Source organism: Budorcas taxicolor, chromosome 20 (genome assembly GCF_023091745.1).
Source record: "Budorcas taxicolor isolate Tak-1 chromosome 20, Takin1.1, whole genome shotgun sequence".
NCBI lineage: Eukaryota > Metazoa > Chordata > Mammalia > Artiodactyla > Bovidae > Budorcas > Budorcas taxicolor.
The window spans coordinates 57,089,310-57,108,613 of NC_068929.1; the positions used below are offsets into that span (position 1 = coordinate 57,089,310).

The 19,304-nt window shown below is 36.4% G+C and overlaps 1 protein-coding gene across 1 annotated transcript in view; it reads left to right on the forward strand.

Annotated features, from left to right (window-relative positions):
- The window catches only part of CDH18 (cadherin 18), a 417,078-nt gene that overhangs the window by 381,927 nt on the left and 15,847 nt on the right, over positions 1-19,304 (forward strand). The gene's annotated exons all lie outside the window — the stretch shown is intronic.

Consider the following 19,304-nt stretch of genomic DNA (forward strand, 5'->3'; position numbering starts at 1 on the left):
CTAAAATATGGGTAGATACATATGCATAATTACAGAGCATTGTGGAATTTTTTGAATTATTTTTGTTTAACGTTCTCTATTGTGTGGAGGAAAAATAACACCATAATAACTAGAGAAGATTTACCAAGATTTAGATTCCCTTGTTGGATAAAATCTATTCTTCTGTATGGAAGGGAAGCAGCAAGTTATTCAATATGTACAGTGTTCTGATTGGCATCAACTTTCTTGTCATAACTGTTTTTGATCACATTTATCTGACTATGCTATTATTTAGGATTTAACAATAGCCTCTGAATCCCATGAAAGAAACAATGACGCATACATTTTGGAGTAAACAGTTGAGTTCTTCTCTGTATTCTTCATGGAGCATTTTCAAATTCAAAAGAAATCTCTGACAACCCAGTGAACAGTTTACTCATTATCCCAAGCTTCTTTAAATTATTATAATAGGGATACTAAATTGTGCATGTGGCTGTTGCAAAATTCATCCAAAAATACCAAACTTGTTTGTTGTTCTCATTTAAAATATCCCTGTGGTCAGCTCTACTTATGGCAATACATGTTTATCCATGTTTGTGTATGACAAATCATGTTAATTGACTATTGTATATTTGTTTACATATGTACATCTCACCCCAAAATCCCAAATGTATTTATTATAATTAACTATGCTAAATATGTAAAAATAAATTCATACTGCCCATATTCAAATAATCGCATATTTAGAGAACATTCAACTTTCTGCCTTAGTAGACTGAAATCTACTGTATTTAGAAATCCATATTTAGAAAGCATATTTATATTTCAGTTGAATTTTTCTATTCCAATAACACTTTATTATACATTTGAAAAGTAATTTTAATGTGATGATAGAAATAAAAATTGACTTAGATTTAATGATGTGTTATAATCAAGCTATTTAATATAAATAACTCCCAAAGTATTTTAGAAAAACAAGAGAATATTACTTGTTTAAACCCACATTAGTGACTAAAAGTCCTTTATTCAAGATTATTACATCTGACATTTTTCAATTTAATTAGTGGATGTATTCAAAAGGTCTCAGTTCCGTTATTTGACAATGTTACCAGTTCTAGTAACTCAAACTGAAGAAACACCCCTCAAATATATATACTCTTTTGAAAGGTTTATGATGCTGATGTAAATGTTTTAAAATTTATTTTAACCATGTATATGAATGTTTTAAATCATCTATGCTATATCAAGTATGTGATATCTTCAGACAGTTGTGTAGGGGTGTTTTAATTTATTTTTAAATTTAAAGATTTTTAAATTTATTTTTAAATGGATTTAATTTATTTAAACATATTTGGGAGTTGATGAAATTATAAATAGCACCAATAATTTATTTTGGATAGAAAAAGCAACAAGATTCTGAAGAAAAAAAGAAGAGATGCTAATACATGTGCTTGAGCAAACAGTTTTGTTTATGCTAGATAAGACAAGCCACCCAACTTCTCTCAACCTATTCTTACATCCATTAAGTTGTGGTTTGAATTATTTACTTTGCATCATTGGGGAATGAATGATACTGTGTGTAAGAGTATTACAGTCAAGATGGCTTTTTCTCCAAACAGAAAGAAGTTATGGATAATAATTTATAAAGATGAAATTTAATATGGGATTTATTGTGGGCTTCCCTTGTGGCTTAGCTGATAAAGAATCCGCTTGCAATGTGGGAGACCTAGGTTCGATCCCTGCACTCTGGAGATCCCCTGGAGAAGGGAATGGCTATTCACTCCAGTATTCTGGCCTGGAGAATTTCATAGACTGTATAGTCCATGGGGTCACAAAGAGTCGGACAGGACAGTAGCTAAGTCATGTCCAACTCTTTGTGACGCTATGGACTGTAGCCTGCCAGGCTCCTCTGTCCTCCACTATGTCCTGGAATTTGCTTAGTTTCATGTGCATTGAGTAGGTGATGCTCTCTAACCATCTCATCCTCTGTCTCCCCCTTCTCCTCCTGCCCTCAAACTTTCCAGCACTAGATCTTTTCCAGTGAGTCAGCTGTTTGCATCATATGTCCAAAGCATTGGAGCTTCAGATTCAGTGACAGTTCTTCCAATGAATATTCAGGGTTGACGTCCCTTAGGATTTACTGATTTGATCTCCTTGCAGTCCAAGGGACTCTCAAGAGTCTTGGAATACTCATACCAAAATGAATATATATGTATATATATATACATATATATTCATGAGTATATAAACAGCTCTCAGGACAACAACCAGAACAAAAACAAAGTAAGAGTCTCAAAATCTAGGCCTACAGCTTAAGCATTGCATTCTGTGAGTTAGTAGACATTTACATGCCATCAAAACACAGAAAAATCTAGAAGAAAAAATTAATAGCATTATTTTCTGTGCCCACTGCTTACAAGAAAGGGGAACAACAGAAAGCAGACAGAGCCTCCAAGCCAGGATGAGTGATCAGAAAGTCATCGGTTTAGTGGCATCTCCAAACTGTTCATGGCAAAGATTTACTGCAGAAAAAAAGCTGTTTCAAAAGTTAGACACAAAGAAATGCATATTATATTCATAAGTCTGAAAATCAAAATATTAAGATAGTCAATAGATAATAAAACTCTGAATAATGCAAAATATATAAATGAACAGATAAAAGGTGAATATTAATATGGTTTTAATGTTTAGCATTTAAAAAAATTGTTTTAAGTGGTATCTTTTGAAAAAGACTAAGAAGTTATATGAAATGAGACAATGAACTTAAATGTTTGCATAAATATAATTTCAAAATATTTATCAAAATAAAGCTACAGTTTTCTCATAATTAAAAATATATATAAAGTTATATGAATATATATATTTAGTGTTATATACATAACTGTATAAACCTATAATTAGATGTTAAACTTTTGTTATATATACTGTGTATATGTATATATCATGTATGCATGTATGCATGCTCAGTTGCTAAGATATGTCCAATTCTTGCAACCCCATGGACTATAGACCATCAAGCTCCTCTGTCCATGGGATTCTCCAGGCAAGAAAACAAGAGTGGGCTGCCATTTCCTTCTCCAACATATCATGTATACATAAGATATATATTAAAATATAGGTATTAAATATATAAAGTGTATACAAAGCTATATTTATAAATTTATATTTAGATATATATATACACACTAAGCATATATATATTATCCATATATTTAAAATTTAGTTATGTGTAAACATATATGTATATATACAAACACACATACAGACCAAAAGAAAGAACAATAGGAAAAAAATTAATAGCATTACTTTTAGACTGGACACAAAGAGAGATTAACAAGCCAGGTGGAAATCCATTAACTCAAGCAAAGTTCAGGTAGGTCAAAATTTTAAAATATTGTGAGAACACTTAGATATAGAATATAATATATTCAGAAGAATTAGGAATAAATTATATCAACAAGCAATATATAGATAGATTGAATTGTATGGCAATTTTTTTAAGTTAAAAATATGTAAACCCTCATGATGACCATGAATAACAAAAAGAAGTAGAAATTCAATTCTATACTTAAATATTCCAGTTTAAAAGTGTTAAACCTCAAAAATAAAGATAAAAAATATTAATCAAAATAAAAGGGAGGATCAGTTCAGTTCAGTCGTTCAGTCCTGTCCGACTCTTTGCGACCCCATGAATCGCAGCAGGCCAGGCCTCCTTGTCCATCACCAACTCCCGGAGTTCACTCAGGCTCACGTCCATCGAGTCAGTGATGCCATCCAGCCATCTTATCATCTGTCATCCCCTTCTCCTCCTGCCCCCAATCCCTCCCAGCATCAGATACATTAAAAGTAATAATAATTTGCTCAGCTCCAAAGTAGATTCCTGTTAGAAAAGCTATATGACAGAAATGATAGCAATTATATAATCAAATTGCTAAAGGAAAAAAATTTCCATTGTCAATTTTTTCTATATTTAGTTAACAGTGGTAAACTATCAGGAATTAAGGGAAGACAGTAAATAAAGTCATTTTCCAGTGTATAAGAAAATAAAATTTTTATTTTTAGCTACTTATGTTTTGACAAATATTATATTAATCTTTGTCTTCATGATCTCTGCAAGAAATAGTAGAAAAAAAGGCTCATAATTGATATTGGATTTCTAACATGAAGAAATTTGAAGAGTTAACACTAAATTAATAGAATAAGAATTTATAATTTCTAAAGCAAAGCAATTTTTTAAAAAGCGAATAAATCTTATTTTATCAATAGAGCAGAAGCCAGAAATTAGAATAAAAGATTCAAATAGAAACAATGACAATATTTTGTGTAGAAAGTAGTTCAAACATGATAGTCACACTCAGATTAAATATCATTCTTAAAGATATTTTATTATATTTTTTAAATATAGTGTTATATGTTGCTTACAAGAGCTATATCAAATTCAAAATGTGATAGGAAGTTTTATATAAAAAGGTAGACTATTTAGCTATTGCTGAGTGAAAAATTTAGCTTAAAGTTCAACATTCAGAAAATGAAGATCATGGCATCTGGTCCCATCACTTCATGGGAAATAGATGGGGAAACAGTGGAAACAGTGTCAGACTTTATTTTGGGGGGCTCCAACATCACTGCAGATAGTGACTGCAGCCATGAAATTAAAAGACGCTTACTCCCTGGAAGGAAAGTTATGACCAACCTAGATAGCATATTGAAAAGCAGAGACATTACTTTGCCGACTAAGGTCCATTTAGTCAAGGCTATGGTTTTTCCAGTGGTGATGTATGGATGTGAGAGGTGGACTGTGAAGAAAGCTGAGCACCGAATAATTGATGGTTTTGAACTGTGGTGTTGGAGAAGACTCTTGAGAGTTCCTTGGACTGCAAGGAGATCCAACCAGGCCATTCTGAAGGAGATTGGTCCTGAGTGTCTTTGGAAGGAATGATGCTAAAGCTGAAACTCCTGTACTTTGGCCACCTCATGCAAAGAGTTGATTCATTGGAAAAGACTCTGATGCTGGGAGGGATTGGGGACAGGAGGAGAAGGGGACAACAGAGGATGAGATGGCTGGATGGCATCACTGACTCGATGGACATGAGTTTGGGTGAACTCCGGGAGTTGGTTATGGACAGGGAGACCTGGCCTCCAGTCCAAGAGTCGCAAAGAGTCGGACACGACTGAGCGACTGAACTGAACTGAAGAATAAAACAAATCACAAACTTGCGTTCTTAAAGCACATTCCTTTATTTACTTTGCATTTCTAAGAGTTAGCAGTTTCTTCTAAGTTCACTCAACTGGCAGTTATTTTGGTCTTAGGATACTTTCAATCACTACTAATTGAAATTAGCTAATCAGCATTGTACTGAGTTTCCTCTCAGTCCGAAAAGATAAATCAAAAACAAAAGAACAATAATAAATAGAAACAAAACACAAGATTATCATTGTTAACAAATGAGATGTAGTTGCTTCTGAGAAAAGTCAAAAGCACAGAAACATCTTCAGAAACAGTAAGACTGACAAATTTTGGAACATAATAAATGTCCCAAATGTCTAGATTTCTTATATGAAAAATATGAATAAATAGCATTGGTAAATTTAAAATGATAAAAACAAGTCAAACCAATTAACAAAATTCTTCTCAGATCATGAGGGAAAATGTCCAATAAATAATGACCAAGTTCACCATTATCAAATGCAATGCTACTGAAAATACTTTTTAAAAAGCAGAAAAATAATGTATTTATGCAATTAGTAAATCAAAACACTAGAATCCCCATGTTAATTTGAAAGTTAAATATGGTGGTGGTTTAGTCACTAGGTCATGTCTGACTCTTGCATCCCATGGACTGTAGCCTGCCAGGCTTCTGCATCCATGGGATTTTCCAGGCAAGAATACTGGAGTGGTTTGCCATTTCCTTCTCCAGGGGATCTTCCTGACCCAGGGATTGAATCCATCTCCTGCATTGCAGACAGATTCTACACTGACTGAACTTATCATAAACTGAATTTAACTGAGGCATCCACCGTGGGTCAGAAGGTGCACAATCTGCCTGGAATGCAGGAGACATAGGTCCCATCCCTCGGTCAGGAAGATCAACAGAGAAAGCTATGGCCACCCACTCCAGTATTCTACCATGGAGAACTCCATGGACAGAAGAGCCTGGTGAACTACAGTCTATGGGATCACAAAGAGTCAGAGACTATTGAGCAATTAACATACACAAATATAACTTTATCATAACCTGAAATTAATAATCTGTTAATAAAATGCAAACGGTAATGGGCTGAGAAAAAGCAAAACTGTAGTAAAGGAAGATGAAGGAAATACAAAGTTAAAGGAAGGAGAAAGAGGACATATCCCTGTAGGTATTGAAATATCATAAGATGGTAAAGATTTATGTCTCTATAAAAGGAAGAAATGTCTGCCAACTGAAGCAGTAAGTATTTGGATTACTTTCTTTTTGGATGGATGTATTTGCCTTGATATGACTCTTGCTACCTTGAGCAGAATGTGATTCAAGGAATAATCTCTTGTTTCCTCTAAAGTGAAAGTGTTAGCCCCCCAGTCTTGTCAGACTCTTTGGGACCCTAAGGACTATAGCCCACCAGACTCCTCTGTCCATGGAGTTCTCTACAGAAGAGTACTGGAGTGGCTTCCATTACCTTCTTCAATTATAAAAATATGAAGCCAATATGAGCCCTGACTGCCGGCTTTTCTTTTTTTTTTTTTTTTTTCTTTTTGTAATGCAACTAGCTGACTAAAATTTTATTGATTGATAGGATCCACTTCAAAGAAGCACCCATTTCAAAGATGGAAGTCTTGACTAAACACATTGCCAGCCACTGGTAGATGAAAAGCCAGCTCCCCCATTTCCCTTTGTTCTAGAGATTTTTGGATGATTTCAGTAACTGATACCTTGGGCTTCTTCGCTTGTTTGTTTGTTTTATTTTTTCCTTCCCCTCAACTTTAAATTCCTGCTCTTATGTTTTAAATTCATCCATAAAGAGAGAGCTTGAGAAACTCTCAGCCTCTGCCCTTGACCACAATGAAAGCTGAACTGCAAGATAAGACAGATAACTTAATAATATTCCTGCCTGGAATCATAGCTAATTTTCTCATATCAAGTAAAAAGATCTTCCTCAATCTATACCCTGATGAGATTCTCCCATTTACAGCCCAGATCTGCTTGATAAACACTTAAATTCAAGATAATGTTTCATGTTGTTCTATATCTTTGCCATCTTTGTTAGCTCTTTCCTGCCCTATGTTTTATTCCTCATTGATTTGAAATCTGCAAATTTATTTAAGATGTCTTCTTAAATGTCCCATCCTATGTATGTGAAAATTTTGTTATTTGGAGCATCTTTTATTATTATTATTATTCACTGTGACATATGCTAAGAATATATTGGTAGAAAACATTAACATGAAGCTAATATGCTACTCAAGGGTGCAGATCTCTTATCAGAGCAAATGAGGTCCGCTCACTTGGCTTTGGTTGATAGCCATGTATTTTTTCTTTTGTTTATTTTCTTTTACAGAGATGTAGATCTCTAGTGAAATTCTCTATCATTTCTTTTGTTTTCTTTCTATTTTCATGAACCTATAATCTTAATGATTTCAGAACCACTGTTAGCTAACTCTACTTTCTCAATGAAGTGATAGGTTTTGGTTTTTCATCAGGGAGACTGGGGAAACAGGACTGAGGTATTATGGTCTGGTTTGTTAGTCCTTAGTCATTTTTAGTTGGGTTTCACACATAATGTCTAGACCTATAAGAATCTCAAATGGTAATAAATTTCTTCAGAGAGAGTTTGTCATTTTATTGGATGAACAATTAGAGAGGGACATTATTACTGGTGAACCACAGAGACATCATGGGTTTAGTTCCTATCCACCACAAAAGAAATTATAATAAAATGAGTCCCATGATTTTCTTCCAATGCATATAAAAGTGTGTGTACATTTTAACCTATTAAGTATGAAATAATGTTATGTCTAAAAATATGCATAATTTAATTAAAATATTTTATTGCTAAAAAAACAATAATCACCATCTGCATAATTAGTGAGTCATACTATTTTTGCAATAGTAACATCAAAGACCCCTGATCACAGATCACCATAAAAAATATACTAATAATGAAAAAGTTTGAAATATTGTGAGAATTACTGAAATGTGATACAGAGACTGGCAGTGAGCAAAGGCTGTTGGAAAAATAGTGCCAATAGACTTGTGTGACACAAGGTTGTCGAAAAAATTCAATTTTTTAAACAAACACAGTGTCTGCAAAACACAGTAAAGCAAAGCAAGATTAAAGGGGGCATGCCTGTACATAAGAGGCTTATGGAAGCTTCCTGGTGGGAGAGACTGAGGGAGAAACTGGGTCTTGTTCTGATTGGCAGGGCCATGCTCAGTAAATTGTTAATCTAATTTTCTGTTGATGGGTGGAGCTGTGTTCCCTCCCTGCTATTTACCTGGGGCCAAACTTCCCTGGTGGCTCAGATGGTAAAGCGTCTGCCTACAATGTGGGAGACCTGGGTTCGATCCCTGGGTCGGGAAGATCCCCTGGAGAAGGAAATGGCAACCCACTCCAGTACTCTTGCCTGGAGAATCCCATGGATGGAGGAGCCTGGTGGGCTAATGTCCATGGGGTCGCAAAGAGTTGGACACGACTGAGCGACTTCACTTTCACTTTCAAACTATGGTGGAGGTGATGAAGATAATGGTGACCTCCCTCAAAAGATCCCATGCATGCACTGCTACACTCAGTGCCCCCAACCCTGCAGCAGGCCACCACTGACCCACGCCTCCCCCAGAGACTCCTGGACACCCACAGGCAAGTCCGGGGCAGTCTCCTGCAGGGGTCACTGCTCCTTTCTTCTGGGTCTTGGTGCACTAGGTTCTGTTGTGACCTCCGAGAGTCTATTTTGCAGGCCTGTGTAAATACTGGCAGCTCTATGGTGGGGTAATGGCAACCTCCTTCAAGAGGACTTATGCCATACCCAAGTCTGCTGCACCCAGGGCCTCTGTCCCTGCAGCAGACCCATACCTGCACCAACCCATACCTCCATAGGAGATGCTCAAACACAGTTCTGTCTCAGTCTCTGTGGGGGTCCCTTGGTTTGTTTGAGCCCTCTGAGCATCTATGGTGGAAATGGGGTTTGATCTAAACGCGAATTCGCCCCTCCTACTATCTTGCTGGGGCTTCTCCTTTACCCTTGGATGTGGGGTATCTCCTCACAGCCGTTCCAGTGCCTACCTTCTTACTGGGGTTTCTCTGACCTTGGATATGGGATATATCCACAGGGCCTATCCAGAGCCTCACAGCCACCACTTGCTGCTCCATAAACCTCTTATCATTCTCCATTAGAGGGCAGACAGACTGAAAAACACAATCACAGAGAACTAACCAATTTAATCACATGGACCACAGCCTTGTCTAACCCAGTGATACTATGAGCCATGCTGTGTAGGGCTACCTAAGATGGATGGATCATAGTGGAGAGTTCTGACAAAATGTGGCCCACTGGAGAAGGGAATGGCAAACCACTTCAGTACTCTTGCCTTAAGAACCCAGTGACCCATACGAAAAGGAAAAAAGATAGGACACTGAAAGATGAATTCCCCAGTTCATTAGGTGCCCAATTTGCTACTGGAGATCAGTAGAGAAATAACTCCAAAAAGAATAAACAGACGGAGCCAAAGCAAAAACAACACCCAGTTGTTGATGTCACTGGTGATAGAAGCAAGGTCCGATACTGTAAAGAGTAGTCTTGCTTAGGAACCTGGATTGTTAGGTCCATGAATCAAGGCAAATTGGAAGTGGTCAACAGGAGATGGCAAGAATGAACATTGACATTTTAGGAATCAGCGAACTAAGATGGATTGGAATGGGTAAATTTAACTCAGATGACCATTATATCTACTGCTGTGGGCAAGAGTCCCTTAGAAGAAATGGAGTAGCCATCATGGTCAACAAGAGAGTCTGAAGTGCAGTAATGGGATGCAGTCTCAAAAATGACAAAATGATCTCTATTTGTTTCCAAGGCAAAACATTCAATATCACGGCAATCCAAGTTTATGCCAGTAAGGCTGAAGAAGCTGAAGTTGAATGGTTCTATGAAGGCCTACAAGACCTTCTAGAATTAAAACCCAAGAAAGCTGTCCTTTTCACTATCGGGGACTGGAATGCAAAAAGTAGGAAATCAAGAAACACCTAGAGTAATAGGCAAACTTGGTCTTCGAGTACAGAATAAAGCAGGACAAATGCTAATAGAATTTTGCAAGAGAATGCACTGGTCATAGTAAATACCCTTTTCCGACAACACAAGAGAAGACTCTACACATGGACATCACCAGATGGTCAACACCGAAGTTAGATTGATTATATTCTTTGCAGCCAAAGAGGGAGAAACTCTATACAGTCAGCACAAACAAGACTGGGAGCTGACTGTGGCTCAGATCATGAACTCTTTATTGCCAAATTCAGACTTAAATTGAAGAAAGTGAAGAAAACCACTAGACCTTTCAGGTGTAACTTAAAACAAATCCCTTATGATTATACAGTGGAAGTGAGAAATAGATTTAAGGGACTAGATCTGATAGACAGAATGCCTGATGAACTATGGACAGAGATTTGTGACACTCTACAGGAGACAGGTATCAAGACCATCCCCAAGAAAAAGAGATGCAAAAATGCAAAATGGTTGTCTGAGGAGGCCTCACAAGTAGCTGTGAAAATAAGAGAAGCCCAAAGCAAAGGAGAAAAGGAAAGATATACCCATTTGAATGCAAATTTCCAAAGAATAACAAGGAGAGATAAGAAAGCATTTCTCAGTGATCAATGCAAAGAAATGGAGGAAAACAATAGAATGGGAAAGACTAGAGATCTCTTCAAGAAAATTAGAGATACCAAAGGAATATTTCATGCCAAGGTGTGCTCAATAAAGAACAGAAATGGTATTGACCTAACAGAAGCAGAAGATATTAAGAAGAGGTGGCAAGAACACACAGAACTGTACAAAAAAGATCTTCATGACCCAGATAATCACGATGGTGGGATCATTCACCTAAAGCCAGACATTCTGGAATCTATCATCAAGTGGGCCTTAAGAAGTATCACTATGAACAAAGGTAGTGGAGGTGATGGAATTCCAGTTGAGCTATTTCAAATCCTAACAGACGATGCTGTGAAAGTGCTGCACTCAATATGCCAGCAAATACGGAAAACTCAGCAGTGGCAACAGGACTGGAAAAGGTCAGTTTTCATTCCAATCTCAAAGAAAGGCAATGCCAAAGTGCCAAAGAATGCTCAAGCTATCACACAATTGCACTCATCTCACATGCTAGTAAAGTAATGTTCAAAATTCTACAAGCCAGGCTTCAACAATACGTGAACTGTGAACTTCCAGATGTACAAGCTGGATTTATAAAAGGGAAAGGAACCAGAGATCAAATTGCCGACATCCACTGGATCATTGAAAAAGGAAGGGAGTTCCAGGAAAAACATCTATTTCTGCTTTATTGACTATGCCAATGTCTTTGACTGTGTGGGTCACAATAGACTGTGGAAACTTCTGAAAGAGATAGGAATACCAGACCACATGACCTGCCTCTTGAGAATTCTGTATGCAGGTCAGGAAGCAACAGTTAGAACTGGACATGGAACAACAGACTGGTTCCAAATAGGAAAAGGAATACGTCAAGGCTGTATATTGTCACCATGCTTATTTAACTTATATGCAGAGTAAATCATGAGAAATGCTGGACTAGATGAAGCACAGCCGGAATCAAGATTGCTGGGAGAAATATCAATAATCTCAGATATGCAGATGACACCACCCTTATGGCAGAAAGCGAAGAAGAACTAAAGAGCCTCTTGATGAAAGTGAAAGAGGAGAGTGAAAAAGTTGGCTTTTAAGCTCATTTTAAGCTCAACATTCAGAAAACTAAGATCATGGCATCTAGACCCATCGCTTCATGGCAAATAGATGGATAAGCAGTGGAAATAGTGTCAGACTTCATTTTTCTGGGCTCCAAAATCACTGCAGATGTTGACTGCAGCCATGAAATTAAAAGATACTTACTCCTTGGAAGAAAAGTTATGACCAACCTAGACAGCATAGTAAAAAACGTAGACATCACTTTGCCAGTAAAGGTCCATCTAGTCAAGGCTATGGTTTTTCCAGTAGTCATGTATGGATGTCAGAGTTAGTCTATAAAGAAAGATGAGCGCCTATGAATTGATGGTTTTGAACTGTGGTGTTGGAGAAGACTCTTGAGAGTCCCTTGGACTGCAAGGAGATCCAACCATTCCATCCTAAAGGAGATCAGTCCTTAATATTCATTGGAAGGACTGATGTTGAATCTGAAACTCCAATGCTTTGGCCACCTTATATGAAGAGCTGACTCATTGGAAAAGACCCTGATGCTGGGAAAGTTTGAAGGCAGGAGGTGAAGGGGACAACAGAGGATGAGATGATTGGATGGCATCACTGACTCAATGGGCATGAGTTTGTGTAGGTTCTGGGAGTTGGTGATGGACAGGGAGGCTTGAAGGCTGCAGTCTATGGGGTCGCAAAGAGTCGGACATGACTGAGTGAACGAACTGATGCATTGTACATTGATCCAATCAGGGTTGAACTAAGTCAAGGATAATATGCAGTTTTCTTTACATTCATTCTCTCTCTGATTTATTCTCATCCCTAAGGCATGACCCTCCAGGACTTTCAACAAAGATTCTTTGTTTACTGGAATCTTCACCCTGGTCCCCTTCTTTAATCATCGTCTGTTCAACAGGAAGAGATGGTGGGGGGATAAAAATAATAAGCTTCTTCTTTCTACTTTTCCACTTAAGAGTTTTAAATCTCTACTAAACTTTCCATTTAACTTTCAATTTAAAATTTCAATTTAACAAATGTCTTTAGGGAGAATCAGCCACGTTAAGACTCCTCAATTTTCAGTATGACTGTGTGCTCAGGAGACTTCTAAAAGTTCTCTTTTCTCTGTCCCTAGTTTGGTATCCCAGCCTCTTGTTAGCTTCTGGTATAATCAAATACATTGTAATCCACAGTTCAACTCCACCCATTTTTGCCCTCTCAAGCATCTCATCCCTCTACTTACCTTGCCTCAGCAACTCTCTAATGTCATTAAACAGACATTTCCTTAAAATTTTCAGGTTTTTCTTAGTTATTGGTTAATCAAAAACTACTATTTTATCCAGAATGTGTTTTATATCACAAGAACCATTTGGCTAGTTTCACTGAAGAGTTGGGATATAAAATGGTCTTAGAAGAAAAGACACAGCTCATTAATAATCTAATTATCATTAAGATGCTGGCAGCCTGGTTGTTCATTAATATTGGACAGATATTTGTTCTTAAAAATGTACTTAAAACTGGTTCAGCATCCCATCCTACATGTACTGAGAAAAACCAAGAATCTCTGCAAAAATTCTGAGGATTATGAGAGTAGATCATACAACATTGTTACTGTTTGTGCCATTCACCAATTTAACCAGTTTTCTCCTATTTCTCTGGCTCTTGTTTTGCCTGCTACTCCCCTATGCCTGTTATGTACTCAAAGCACAAACTTTTACCAAAGGTAGGGTAAACAGAGTGAAGGGAAAGAGCAGCCCAGCTTAGCGGATATCTGAAATGGATAACAGATGAAGTAAATTATAGCTTAAAAATTATGTCAAACTCATATTAAACAAAACAAAACAAAACAATTCTGTACCAGGATCACATGTACTGCTAAATAAACTAAACCTCTGAATGGATCCTGAAAATCACCTCCGAGGCAGTGGTCCAAAAAAAATGTAGGTACTGACCCAATTGTACCCAATAAATCTTACCCTATTGGAGAAATCCCTGGGAATCAGCTTGAAGGATCTCCCTATGTGGATGATTACAGAACACTGCAGGGTCGTGCAGGTGGAAGGACAGAGGCAAACACACATTGAAATGTGATGGAGTAGGGCCAGGTTCTCTTGGGCAATTGTTATTCCTTTTTACTAATTTAGTTTTCAGCAGTATCAGTGGAGTCAGTGTCCTTGGGTACCTTCTCTCTACTCCTTTGAGCCTTGTGGCATTTTGCTATGTCTCCTATCATCAACTGACCTCCAGTCACTTTCCCTTTTTTGTCAAAGTCTTGGGAGCACTTTCTCCATCCATACTCAGAATCATAACTCTGGAAAAATTCAATGCCCCCAAAAGCAAGTTGGCCAGGACTTTAGCAGTCCAACATTCAACACCCAACAGCGATGCCAAAGCAGATTCATGTCTTTGTTTGATACCCTACACCTCCTTCATTGTAGTACTTCCAACATGTGAACTCTCCCCATTTAGATGATAAGTTCTGTGAAGGCAGGGGTTTTTGTCTGACTTATTTGCTGCTGTTAATGTATTCCTAACTGCAATGCAGGAAACCTGGATTTGATCCCTGGGTCAGCAAGATCCCTTTGAGAAGGGAATGGCTGCCCACTGCAGTGTTCTTGCCTGGAGACATTCTGTGGACAGAAGGAGCCAAGCAGGTTACAGTCCATGGGGTCACAAACAGCTGGACACAGCTGAGCGACATTCACTCGCTCACTCAACTCCTACCAGAGAGCCAGACACAGGATATTTTAGATTTTTTTAAAAATTGCTAAATTAAAAAAAGAAAAAGAAGGTGAAGGAAGCAACATAGAAGAATGTTTCAGAGCTCTACTCAGGAAACAGGTTGCCTCAATTTGAAAACTGCTTCTTCTGCTAAATAATTATGTGTGAGGCTATAGCCATGTTCTTGTGCTGTATGCCTCAGTTTCCTCTTTCATCAAATGAGATAGAGAGACACTTATTCCTATTTCATTTTTATGAAGAGGGATCAAAATATAAAGAATTTGAGATCATGTACAAAGTGCTGCATGTTTTAAAGGGTGCATTAAAAATAACTAAGAATTAAATAAATAAATACATGGAAAATGACAATGAAATATCTGAAGGAACATGCGTGAAGGAATATATGGGTTTAAGATAAAAAAATTATGTATATAATCCCAAAGACATTCCCTAACTTAAGAGATAAGAAATAATTTTACAAATGTCCAGAAAATGAATTTAAATTGTAAACAGATTAAATTATGCTGAAGTACTCATTTACAAAATTACAAGGTAATAGTTCATGGGTTTTCTTTTAGTAACATTTCAAAAAGAGAACTACAATCAAATACATCTCTTCCTATCTAAGATAATGTTCATGTGATAGTTAAGGAAGGGTATTTTAAAATGCTAAATGCCTCAGAAAATATAAAAACTATTTGTCAATCATAGTAAAATCCTATTGATAAAATATTTGCAACTGCAACAGCCAAATGAACATAAGATAAAAATAAATTTCTGAAAAAGTAAAAACAGTATAAAACAAAAAATATATGATTAAGTATCAAATAGAAATGATTTAAGTGCCATAAACATTCACATGGAAAAGTAATAATATGCTAGAAAATAGAATACTTTTAAGATGTGTTTTTCAACACACTTTGAATATTTTCAGTAAGAATGTACTCATGTATTGCACAGTGTTAAAAATATAGAAAAACACCTTAAATACACACATACATACACACACATACACTCAGCCTTATCCCCACCCCTGACCCTTCACACTGGTCTGTCCAGCATGTTCTTCTCCAACCTCACACTGTATTAATATTCACCACCATTCTTACTCTCTTTTCTAGAATGTTTTCTTCTAAAAGAAATTCTATAGTCAGCTCTTAAGTTAGCTTTTTTTCCCCTTGCCATTCAGTCTTCAAGCCACTGTCTGATGTATTTGAGGCAATGATATAAGCTGTTCAGAATGCAAGAAAATAAAACACACAGCTCCTGCTTTCAAAGGACTCTCCACCTACCTAGGAAAATAAAGATGATATGAATGTAACTCACAGCTGAAGGCAGTGAAATGTGAGTTTCTTTAGAGGGATGACTGGAAGTCGTATCATTAAAAGAAGTAGAACATGATTTGCAGAATGGAGTCCTGCTCCCCTAGCTGGAGCAGATGAGAGAACACTTTTCACTGATATGGGGAATGAAGACAGCATAGAGATGACAGAATGTGACATTAGTCTTAAGAATTTAGCCAGAGAGATGACAAAGCAAAAACAAGTGCATTTTAATTCGCTATTAAAAACACGAGGCATGAAACACTTTGCTGTATTTTGTGTCTCCCCCCCGAAATAGACAAGATATTCTCCCATTAATTATTTACTTGCTCTTGTACCAAATTGTGATAGATAGAAACGTTTTTATTAAACAAGAGTCTTTAACATTTATTTGGAAAGTTATGACCGATTAGCTATTAAAATAAAACAAAAACAAAAAAACTTCTGTGATTTGGAAAATAGCCAAGTGATGATTTTTATTTATCTCACAACATATACAGCAAAAGGTATAATGTAAATACATGTTTTGATAATGACCTTATTTTTATCATTAACTGATATACTGGTAATAGCACAAATTTATTTAAAATGCAAAACAGGAGTTCAGATGATAATTTTTAAGTTAGAATTTAAAAGTTTTATTTCCTTAAGACAACAATGAAAGCATGATATGTTTTCTGATTAAAATGTAGTTTTTCCTACAACCATCTTCTCTTTAAATTGTGATAGGTAAACTTTTCTTTTTGACATCAAAAAAAAAAAAAATCCACTGTATAATTTCAACTTCTTAACTAAGTTCTATAGCAAATGAACCATAGCTGTAATGTCTTAAAATCTAGGAGTATAGGCTTACCCCAAAGGTCTGAACGTACAATGCTTTTGTTCATTCATCTTGTAGTAGCAAAGTGTAGCCTAATCCACCAATATAAAATCATCCTTAGTCTACAAGTCTTTTCTGCTTCATGATCTTTATATTGCCTCTGGGAGGACTAGGCTTTATTTGATGCAAGGAGATTTGCCAGACTAATTCCTAGGCTTAATTCCAATTATCAAGTACATTTGTAAATCTTAAAGATTTTGGTAGAGAAAGAGATCATTTTTAACTATGTGTATATTTGTATCTCTATATTCAGTTTCCTAAATCACACTTCATGTGCCTTTTAGATTGAAAATTCTCATCTTACTTTTTATTGATAATTAACTATCAAGAACATCTGTTACTCATATTTATCTCTAGGTTATCTCCTTTAGATATATGTTTCCCACTTCTGTAGATGCTTCCATTCTTTAAAAATGAATGACTTCAAATAGCATATTCTTTCTAACATAATGAATAAACTGCAATGAAAATGACCACTTTAAAGCATATTAAATGAAAGATTCTGTAGACTGTCATTTTCAACTTGTTCCAGTATTTTGAAGACTCTTCCCCCTTGGTTTTATTACTTTTTATTGTTTCCTTATAATATTACTTCTAAAAGTGAAGGTTATATTATTTATAAATTTTGTCATTTTTAGCAAAATACTTAATATTATTTTCAGAAAACACTGTTTTTCCTTGTGGCTGTTTGGGTTTGATGAAGAATATCTAAGTTTACATTGCATTGATTTTAAGATGTGATGTTTTCAAATTTGACTAGGAGCTGTGACGAAAATATCTTTTGGGGCATTTTCTTTCAGATTTCACAGTCCACTGATGGTGAAATGCAGTTATTTACTTTGCTGTATATCGGAAACCATAAGAGATTTTATGTTTATTTTGTACTTCTTTGGCGTTGTCAGATCCCAAGCAGTCAATATTCCCATCATTTATTTTGTCCTTCAAATGAGAACTCACAGCTGGTGTAGTAATATGCTTAATTTCTCTACAGATAATAACCATTTAAAATTCTGTTTTTATCCACAGGGCTTCAAGAGACCATTTAGCGTTTCCTCCCATTCCTAAATAAAATAGCACAAGCACAGTCTGTCCTGAGTTATAGTTGCAAATGATGCCTCAAACATCCTCTCGTGCATGTGGGAGCAGCTGTATCCCAAGTCACTACCATCAGTGATGAGGCTGACACACAAGACATTGTTTTTGTTCAGCTACGAATTTCCTTTCTCCTTCTAGTCAAGTCTCAGTCTTAATTCAGTCATACTTGACAGAATCACACTATCCTTCATAGAAAGGTAGAGATTCAAATCTTGACTAATGAGAAGGCAAACAGTCTGTAAGCCATCATGACTCTAAAATGGGAAAGGGTAACTTAAAGAATGGAGAAGGCAATGGCACCCCACTCCAGTGCTCTTGCCTGGAAAATCCCATGGATGGAGGAGCCTGGTGGGCTGCAACCCATGGGGTCGCTGGGAGTCAGACATGACTGAATGACTTCATTTTCACTTTTCACTTTCATGCATTGGAGAAGGAAATGGCAACCCACTCCAGTGTTCTTGCCTGGAGAATCCCAGGGACGGGGGAGCCTGGTGGGCTGCCGTCTATGGGGTCTCACAGAGTTGGACACGACTGAAGCGACTTAGCAGCAACTTAAAGAAGATTTAATGAATCTTCTGTGTAGATAGAAAAATATGCTTTTATTCTCTCCTTAGGGATTTTAACTCCTGTTGATTTTTTTTTACTTTCATATATAAATATATATATATGTTTGTTAGCCCACACCTTATCACCTTCTTATACACCTACTCACAGTGTCAGCAAAAAAAAAGGAAAAACTGCTGACATGTATTCTAAGCAATAAAAATATGACTGATTTTGCTATTCTGCACCACTTTGCTTTTGTTTTCCTGTTGTGAAAATGTAGGTTACACTCTTGCCGTAATTCCTTCCTTGCTCAGAATCACAAAAACGCTGCAGGAGTCATCAACTCTACTCTCTGCCTTAAGGCAGAAGAAACTTGAAACATAGAATCTTAAATAATTTTTAAACAGGATTATGTGTTCACTTTTTCAAACTCTCTAAAAATTCATCTTAACAGTTTCCTTCAGTGTTTATAAATATCAAGTCCAAACATAATTTACTGTAGAATGCTTGATTCATTCATTTCCTACCATAATTTAAAGGTATGTGATAAATATTGACTACAGGGTTTCTGCTGCAATTCATATTCCTTTTGGGGGGAGTGAATAAACTGCTGCTCTTATCTGTAGTTCTACAGTTTCTGCGGTTATATTATTGTGACATGCTTATGAATTATTTTAGATTCGGGTTTCTATTTTTAAAAGCTCCTGTTTTTCTTCTTTACCACCCTATTCACCTATGTTAACACTCTCCTGCAAATTTATATGTGCTTTTCATGAGCAAATTTGCTGATATTCTACAAGATTCATATTTTTGTCCTATATGTATTCATGTTCTTTTTAAAGTGAATAGTATACAGAGTCTTGTATACATAGATAGACATTAT